General features: G+C 47.5%; 1 long non-coding RNA gene across 1 annotated transcript; it reads right to left on the bottom strand.

Annotated features, from left to right (window-relative positions):
- Nucleotides 1–933: 933 nt before the first annotated feature.
- LOC122901942 lies at nucleotides 934–4,555 on the bottom strand. The gene is made up of 3 exons (XR_006383713.1): nucleotides 4,420–4,555; nucleotides 1,592–1,797; nucleotides 934–1,146 (listed from the first exon to the last, which is right to left on the bottom strand). It is a non-coding gene; the product is annotated as an uncharacterized LOC122901942 (long non-coding RNA).
- Between the last annotated feature and the right edge of the window lie 5,323 nt (nucleotides 4,556–9,878).

Here is a 9,878-nt window from a genome sequence, read left to right as displayed (position 1 = left end):
TCAAGTGGGTTTAGCCTTCACAGTATCTCTTTCCCTTCTGGTTGCCTTTTCTCTGGATGAGGACCTGATCCTCCGGATGGTTGTGCAGCTCCCTGCTAATGTCAGTCTCTCTCCTTCCTCAGCCACTGTGCACCTCATTGCCTAGTATTCCAAAAACTACCCTCCTCCCCCACGTTATGGTGGAGGTCTATAGAAAAAGAGTAGTATGCATTTGTTTTGGTTTTCTTTTTTTTAAGATTTTATTTTTAAGTAATCCCTACAGCCTACATGGGGCTCGAACGTGCAACCCTGAGATCAAGAGTCACATACTCCACTGACTGAGCCAGCCAGGTGCTCCAAAAAGACTAGTACAGGTTTTAGAATCAGACAAACTCAGGATTGGAATCCTAAGTCTACTCTCTACTGGCTGGGGAGTGTCAGTTCCTCAATTTCTGTGAGGGTAATACCACTCATTGCACAGGATTTTTGTGAGCATTGAGTGAGATGATACAATTAAGTTACATTTCCATATTTAAAATTTTTTTTAGAAGATTTTATTTATTTATTTGAGAGAGAGAGAGAGAGAGCACGAAAGGGGAGAAGGTCAGAGGGAGAAGCAGACTCTCCACAGAGCTGGGAGCCCGATATGGGACTCGATCCTGAGACTCCAGGCTCATGACCTGAGCCAAAGGCAGTGGCTTCAGCTGAGTCACTGAGGCGTCCTATTTTAAAAATTTAACCAACTGAGCCACCCAGGCGTCCTATTTTTAAAATTTTTAACAGAGAAATAAACAGTTTCAGAGCAATTAAGTACTTTTTCCAAGGTCATAGTCTATGAGGCAGAATGCAGTTTATAAAGAGATTTTTCACACATCTCACAGGTCAAGGTGAATATAAGCTTTTAATTGTTCTATATTAATCAATGAGTTCATATTCCTAATGTCTGGAAACAAATTCTGGATTCATCTGGTTCTTCAGAATCTAAGAAGACACTGGCTCTGTCAGGGCTGGAGCAGGTCCAGGTTGACATCAGAGGTTGAGGCCAGGGATGGGAGACTAGGCCACGTGGGGTTAGCGTGGAGGCCAATGCATGTGGATGCTGGGAAGTAGACACGGTGAGGTGAGAGAAGTTCATGTCCAAAGAAGCCCTGCCCAGCATGGCTGTTGCTGGAAAATGAGAAAGGTCATTGTGTATTTTTATGATGTTGTATTTTTATGATGTAAATTCAATCCTTTTCTGCCTAGGGCACTTCACTCTTCATAGGGGTCTTGGGGATTTGGCCAATTGTGAGAATGTCTGTGGTAATATTAAAGCTCATTTTATGAGGCTGGTGGCCATTTTATGAGGTTGGTGGCCATTACTTTCAAACCATACATTTCATCCTTTAAAACAATGAGAATGACTGCTTTGAAAATGCCATTTGATGATGGAAAGTACAGTCATAGAAAATACCAAAACAAGATGCAGAACCTCACTTCTGCCTCGGTCCTGGTTGTGGGCTGGGGTCAGGCATGTAACACCTGGAGCCTCCTCCATGGGAGCTTCTCTGATGATACTGTGGTGGAAGAACAAAAGGAGGGAGGGGGAAAAGCAAAAGTAAGGGGAACGCACCTCAGTCCATGACAACCCATCCTTTGCTTGTAGTTTGGGTTGTGCCTCCTGTTTCTTCAATATGGCAGGAGCATGGCCTTGACTTGCTTGCCCTCTCCTTGTGCCCGGATGCTGTGTCTTCTCCTTTTGCCTCATTTCTCTAAATCAATGACTTGAGGGAACTACTCATTCAGAACTCCTCCAATAAAAGTGTTTTGTGGTGAATTCTGTTTGAGAAATGCTGCATGTTATTTTCCTCTCCTGGAGAGCCACAGTGAACATTATCAGTAATAATTAAGACTCTGTTTTTTAGCTGATGGCCCTCAGAGCCAGGGTTATAGGTCTTGGGTTGTTCCCAGGGCCCGAGTCGTGCCCTGTAAGAATGAAGCTTAAGGTATTACAGAAACTCATACCTCCAGAAATTTCCACTGTTTTCTTTATTTTTTGGCAGTGACTCACTAGCCCGCTGGTCAGAACACACTGTAGAAGGGTGAACGGAGTCTCACTTTCCAGCCTGCACAAGACCAGGAGTTCCTTAAATAATAATTTAAATAATTTTAAATAATTTTCTTCCCCATTCGTTCCTCTCTCAGTAGAAAGGGGGGAAATCCTCTTTTCTGTGCTAATAGGTATTCTGTTGCTAGTTTAAACATATACAAGTATGATTTCAGGATGTGAAAACTTGAAGCAGTGTTTTTGGAGAGCAGTTTGCATTGTTATGGAACTAAAGCCATTTGCTGGTGTGCAGCGGCCTTGGAGTAGCGAGGGATGGTAGATAAACTCAGAGTGACCAAGAGTCATGTCCACGGCCTTTACTAGAGGCCGAAGCCCACAGATAAAACCCAGGAGAGTGGGTCTGTAAGGGAAAACGGGTGCTACTGGGCAGGCATTCCAGAGAAGTGATGGTGAGGATTGGGGGGGGGTAGTTAGGTAAAGATAGTAATTTTATGAAAAATCAGCCTACCACCCAGTATTTCTAACCACCTGACTGCTATGAACCTTCCAGATTGAGGATATTTGCCTTAGGGAACTGGACAGAAATCATAACCCCTAGACAACATTTATTAGACTCTCACTGTGTGCCAGACATAGGTTTCAAAACTGTTTCAGGTCCAAGGTCCATCTTCCCATTTCATGCTTATGGCATTGCTGTGATTCGTGGCAACAGACTTTGATTAATTACACCCATTTTATAGATGAGGGAAGTGAGGTGTAGTGGGGCTAAGTGACCCTCTGTGAAGCTGGGTGGGCAGCCCAGGCTCACCCCTCCGCACGTTTTTGCTTCAGGATAGTTTGGAGTCTCCTGTGGACACTTCCTCACATTCCAGGAAGGAATTTAAGCCCCAGAGAAATAAGAGCTTAAGAAGTTGCATCTAGGGGCATCTGGGTGGCTCAGCTGATTAAGCGACTGCCTTCAGCTTGGGTCAGGATCCTGGAGACCCAGGATCTGAGTCTTGCACTGGGCTCCCAGTTCGGCGGGGAGTCTGCTTCGCCTTCTGTCCCTCTCCCTTCTCATGCTCTCACTCTCTCTCAAATAAATAAATAAAATCTTTATAAAAAAAGGAAAGAAATCACATCTTCTAAATGCTGCCTCACACATTGCCCACCTGGAGAGGCCTGGGCTCAGGTCTTGTGGTGGGGCAGCAAGCAGAGCCTTCTCTCTGCAGGGTTCTCTGGGTGGGGAAGGGGAGACTGTCATGGCCTTGGCCCTCCCATGGCTATGGAGTCCAACCTTGAATCCTGATGGAATTCTGTGGATCCCGTGGGGCCCCACAGAGCTAGGCAGGCCCACGGCTCAGCGGGAAGGCGAGGTGTGAGTGCTTCCAAGAGGAGGCTTCACCTGCTCTTTATTTATTTATTATTTATTTATTTATTTATTTATTTTCAGAAAAACAGTATTCATTATTTTTTCACCACACCCAGTGCTCCATGCAAGCCGTGCCCTCTATAATACCCACCACCTGGTACCCCAACCTCCCACCCCCCCGCCACTTCAAACCCCTCAGATTGTTTTTCAGAGTCCATAGTCTCTCATTTCACCTGCTCTTTAAAATGCACTTCCTGTCTTTCTCTCCAATCTGCCTTCTCCTAGGGATGTAGGGAGAGAAATTCTTAGGGAGTTTCAGGATGAATCTGGCTGGCTTATCTGTAAAATATGTAGAGGGCGGGTTTCAAAATTCTGCTGTGGCCTGAAGTTAAACCTCGGTTGTCACTACAGTTAATAAGGCTGCATTGGCTCCTGACCCTAGCAGGGACTTAGGGGCACGCCAGCCGTGGGGTGTGGGTGGGGGAGCACGCAATAATTTTCTTGAGCCTCCACAGTGGGCCTTACTATTGGAGAAGAGATATTCTGGAAAAGTTGTCTCTGAAATAAGTTTCTATGATTAGAATAATTTATATATATAATGGTATATAATATTTAAAAACACCATCAACATCCCATAAAGGATTAAAATAATGTGTTTTTAAATCCTGTATTTGAAAGGAAAAGTGAAATAGCAACCATACAAAGAGAAAACAAGTAGAAAGCCTTTCCTGGCAGGGACTGGAAATCTCCTGGGGCTGGATTCCTCCCCCGCCACAAACCACACCCAGGGCCTGGTTCCCAGGTGTGTGGCCTGGGCAGTCACACAGCCACTCCCCCACCTTCCCTCTCCTCTTGCCCCTGTCTTGAAATTCTGAGGCCTCTTTGAACAGGAGGGGGGCCCACGTTTTCCTTTTGCACTGGGCCCCGTGAACTATGCAGCCAGTCCTGCCTCACTGGTTCCCCATCCCTGCAGAATGAAGTCGGGGCCTGTTAGAGCCCTCTGGGCCCAGCCCCGCAGGCAGCCCCTCCCTCCTCTCCTCACCATCTGAAGCAGCAGGGCTCCGGGACTCTGCCCTGCACAGCAGCGCTCCAGTGCTCCCTGGGCTGCGGATTCTGGCCTCTGGCTTTGCGGCTGCCACCCCTGGCCTGGGAGCTGCTCTCCTTCTCTTCCTCCTCCTCCTCCTCCTCCTCCTTCCTGGCAGCCTCCTCCCTACTGCTGGCCGGGCTTCAGCACTCACATCCTCGGGCAACCTCACAGCTCACGGATGGCGCTGCACCAACATGCTCGCCCCTCCAGGCCAGAGCTGCTGCTGGGCCCGGCTGTCTGTCCCCAGCCCAGGGTCAGACACTGGGCCTGATACACAGAGGGAGTCCGCCAGCATGGACAGGACAGACTAAGGAAGCTTCGTACTGTGGGGGGCACTCTTAGGAGACATCACAGAGGGGCCAGCTCTCCAGACAAGAGGGAAGCTCTTTCTATCTGCCCAAATATCCCTTTTTCAAACCAAACTCATTTGCTAGCTGAAAACCAATGTCAAACACGGGGGGCTCACCCATTAGAGGGGTGTGTGTGTGTGTGTGTGTGTGTGTGTGTAATAAGGCGACCAATAGATTTAAAAACACTTCATTTAAACCTACTTTCTTCTTTCATTTCTTTGGGTATTATTCATACAGTGCAGTTTCTGTTTTTGTTAAAAGGAGCCTGTCTCTAGTTTCTTATTTTAGCACACGTAGTCTTTTACACGGAGGGTTCTTTTATGCAACTCACTTAACCCGCGGGGTGGTTGGCGCAGTGTCAGGAGGACGGCATCGGGCTGCAGCCCGGGGAGGCCAGGCTCTTGACTCTTGTCCCCTTTCAGGGTCAGCTCCCCCCAGGGTAGCACACTCAGAGCCTGGGACCCACAAAAATGTCCTCGTTTCTTTTAAAATCAGAAGAAATAATAATAATAATGATGATGATGATAGTAATGATAATAAATACATAATGTGTAACCCGTAAATCCGGTCTGGACTATATTTTTCTTCGCACCAGTGCAGTCATCAAATTTAATTTTTGAATTTTTTTTATGAGGAAGGGGCCCACAGAGGCTGAAGGTGCTTCGGGCCTACACGTGTTTCATTCCCTGGGTTGCTGGCCACCTCGAAACTTCTGCCTTTGGGTTCTATGAGCAGCAGGCCGGTGAGCCAGGCCCTTCTGAGAGTTTGGTAAGGGTAGGTGGGACAAGCATGCTGTAGCCCCCCCCACGGTCCCAGCGCAGCCCTAAGAAAACCCGGCCTGTGATCCTGGCTTTCGGGCTGCCAGGCCTGTCTTTCCTGTCAAGGGCACCGAGCTGACTCCGCGCCGAGGCCGGGGCTGGCCACCACTTCCTCAGGGTAAACACCCTCCCGGTGAGGTGCGGAGCAGGGCACGCACTGCCAGCTCTCCTTCCGTGGCTCAGTGCCCTCTGGGCTCCTGGGGACCTCGGCGGCCCCCAGGAATCATCGCTGGAGTAAATGCCCATTATGAAAGCCTCGTTCGTACATTTGTTGTTGTTGTTTTTTAAGGAACATTCCTTTTAACTCCTGGATCTGTGGAGTGAAAAGCATGTGAGGAACAGTGACAGTTCTCCATTAACTCTGCTGTCCTTGGGCAGCAGGAGCCTTGGAGACACGTGCTCACGGGGTAAGTCAGGAAGCTCCCCCAAGGTCAGGTGCACAGAGCTGAGCGTGTAGGCAATCTACATCCAGGTGCCAGCTCCAGGGCTGCCCGATGTGGGCAGGGCAGTGCCCTTTTGATGCACTGGCAGAATGACCAGGCTCTGGGAAAAAGACCACAGTCCTCTCTGGGAGGTGCCATTTGTGCCCATTTTACAGACGAGGAAACCAAGAGGGAGAGAGAATGCAGAGAGACTGGATGAATGGTTCAATGGCTCACCCTCCAGTTGCCTGGCAACAGGGTCTCTGGCACTGAGGTGGAAGGGGTTGTGCACGGTCTTATCTTGCCCATGGTCTCCAGATGCTGGACACCGGCCTTCCTAGCACCTCCTTGAACAGCCCCTGTTTGCACTCAGACTTCCTCGTACCCCAGCATGACTTGTCCCTTACCCTCCCGAACTGCCTTCATGCCCCGTAGAAAGGGAGAGTTTCCTCTACCGGTCCACTGTGCTGAGCGAATGCAGCTCCCATCCTTGGGGACCAGCTGACCCTTTTCCCTGGGAGCTCCCGCCTGCCCCCACCCCGCTCCACAGCACTGTGTGGTTGCCTATGTTCATTAGCATAACTAAGGTCAGGCAGTGTTCCCAAGGTCACATAGGGACAGAGCCATGACTTAAGTCAGGTCAGGTGATTCTAGAACCTGTGTTCTAAACCACGACATTCTATGTAAGTGCTGTTTCTTCATCAAAAACAGCCTAAAATAAACAAAAACAAAAATAAGCCTAATTAATCTGTGCCCTGGCTTTCCTGCTGGGTTTCTGGGAAGGCCAAATGAGACACCGAATGCAAAAGGCCTTCATAAGTTCAGAATTCTGTGCTTCTTAGTTTAATGCCCACCCACTCCCTCCAATCCACTTATCCCTCTTCTTCTTCTTCAAATCCCTTAGTCAGCAGTTGATTTTGTTCTTGATTTGGGGCCCTAAGAATTTCTGAAAGGCAAAATTACTGATATGCGTGAGGTCATAGCCCTTTAGATGACTGCATTTCATCATCGTGTAGTGATCAGAACAAAGAGGGCTGACATCGGGACATCTGACTTCTAGTCCTAGCAATGTCGCTGCCCTTATTTTTAACTGGTAAATGTAGGCACCGTCCAGTATCACCAGATTCTTGCTAGGCAATGGGCATGCAGGAAAATTCTTGCCTTCAAAAAGTATAGCCTTGTCTTTCTGGCAGTATTTGGAAAAATGTGGTAGCCCATACTTTCTGCAACTATTTGCTGCGTTTTCTGTGAGAGGATTGCTTTTCTCTCCCTCATTGACACTGGCTTGGGCCATGACTTAACACTGGCCAATGAGTGCACGTCCAAGCGATCTATGACACTTCTGGCCCGGGACGCGTCTCTCCCGGCTCTCTTGCTTTTCCTTCCCTGCAACAAGACCAGCTTGCCCCAGAGACAGGCTATACCTCCACCCTCGGTTCTAGAGTGAAAGAAAAGCTACACTTGACCCACAGAAGATGTGAAACATGACCAAGTAATAAACCTTTTATTGTTGTGGTTGTAAGATTCAGATTTAGGGGACGCCTGGGGTCCCCTACTTGGTGAAAGTTCTGCCTTTGGCTCAGGTCATGATCCCAGGGTCCTGGAATCCAGTCCCACATTTGGCTCCCTGCTCAGTGAGGAGCCTGCTTCTCCCTCTGCCTGCTGCTCCCCCTGCTTGTGTTCTCTCTCTCTCTGACAAATAAATAAAATCTTTTTTATAAAAAAGACTCAGATTTGAACAAGATGGGATTGGGAGGGAGACAGACCATAAGTGACTCTTAATCTCACAAAAAAATAATGAGGGTTGCTGGGGGGAGGGAAGTTGGGAGAATGGGGGGGGTTATGGACATTGGGGAGGGTATGTGCTATGGTGAGTGCTCTGAAGTGTGTAAACCTGGCAATTCACAGACCTGTACCCTGGGGGATAAAAATATATTATATGATTATAAAAAATAAAAAAATTTAAAATTAAAAAAAAAAAAGAAAGAAAACACCTAAAAAAAAAGACTCAGATTTGGAGGGACAATGGTTATGCAGCCAAACCTAGCAAAAGCTGAGTGCCACAGAAGGGAAAAAGTGGGCTTTGTTTTTCTATTCCTTTGCCTTAGTTTGGAGATAAGAACGGTAATCCTCATGTCAAATTAATAGATTTCATGTGGCTTAAAAATTCATTTCATTCATTTGTTGTCTTCAGAGCATTTGGTTCTAGGGAGCCAGGACAGCGCCAAATCCACAAAACAAGTTGGCTGCACCCTTGCCTCTGCCTTGGTGGCCCTTGGGTCGCAGGCTTGAATGTTTCTTTGCCACTGTTTCTGGCAAGGGGCTGGTTCATTGTGTTGAAATTGCCCTGAGCTGCTTTTCTACACACATTTGTAAGGTAGGGTCCTGGGGATGTTTGTCACTCCAGTCAGGTGAAGACTTTACATTGGAAAGAAAATTTTTCTATTACACAATCCTGAATTGGGTGTGTCCTAGCTTTCTGCTTGTGGACTTTTCTCCCAAATGACCTAGCAGAGTCCTTCTCTGCAGGATATCCCTGAGTGCCTTGGGTCTCATCTTCCAACTTCTTTTTTCTTTATCCATGGTTACTTTTTCTCTGCCTATTTGAGGAAACTGAAGGGACAGAGTCAATTCTTTCACACTGTAAAATCTGGAAGACAAACAAGCCTACTTGGGCTAATAGTGAATGCTTCTTACAGCCTAACTTCCACATACGATTTTACTAATGCAGGATTAGACTAACCGAGGCCCACTTTGCCTCTCTCCTTGCTTCCCTCCTACCCTCCCTCCCTCCTTTTTTCTTCTTGCCTTCCATCCCTTCTTTTTTTTCCCTTCAGACTTTCTTTCATTTCTTTCTTCCAGCAAATATTTATTGAGCCCCTATGACCCTCCATGTCACTGTGCTGAGCAATGGAGGGGCGGTGAGGAATAAAACAGATCAAGAAGCTCCTCCCAAAAGCTAGGGGAATGGTATGAGTGGGTAGGGTAGCCCTCCCAACCTCTTATTCTTTTATAGAGAAAGCTGAAGTATCAGGGCATCTGGGTGGCAGATGCTGAACTCGGTTTAGCGTCTGATTCTTGATTTCGGCTCAGGTCGGGATCTCAGGATCGTGAGATGAAGCCCCATGTGGGCTCCACACTGGGCACGGAGTCTGCTTAAGATATTCTCTCTCTCTCTCTCTCTCACCCGCTGCCCCTCCCCCCCCCACAGACACGCACACTCCATCTAATAAATAAATGAATCTTTAAAAAAACAAAGGGAAGCTGAAATATTGATGTAATCTTGTGATTTTTATTTCAGTCATTCTGAATATAAACCTCTGGTGGAGATGAAGGGAAAAAATGGTGACAGACGGTCACGACCAGTTTCTCCCTGGAAGTCTCTCTGTAGCTTTATCACGCTGAGCCTCGACATCTTCTAAAGGTTGGAGCTGTGGTGGGGACAACAGATCATTAAGTGCAGGACCCCTTAGACTTGTCACAAAGTGGCCGTAGGGGCAGGGCAGCATGAATCTCTGTCCCTGAACGAGGCTTGGACTCAGCATGGAGCCACCAGACACGCAGGAAATGTCTTGGAAATATCCTTTGTGATTTAAAAATTAATGTGCTTCTTTCATGCTTCTCATAACATAGCTGTTTGTTTTAATATAAAAATTATCCTCCCAAGACCACATACTCCATGACTCCCTTTATACGAAATGCCCAGAACAGACAGATCCATAGAGACGGACAGAAGATTAGCAGTCTCCCAGGGCTGGGAAGGCTGGGGGCCGGGACAGTGATGACTCAGGTGCACAGGGTTTGTTTTGGGGGTGATGGGAAGA

This window comes from Neovison vison, chromosome 3, assembly GCF_020171115.1.
Source record: "Neovison vison isolate M4711 chromosome 3, ASM_NN_V1, whole genome shotgun sequence".
Classification (NCBI taxonomy): domain Eukaryota; kingdom Metazoa; phylum Chordata; class Mammalia; order Carnivora; family Mustelidae; genus Neogale; species Neogale vison.
This window is presented reverse-complemented; position numbering and strand designations above follow the sequence as displayed.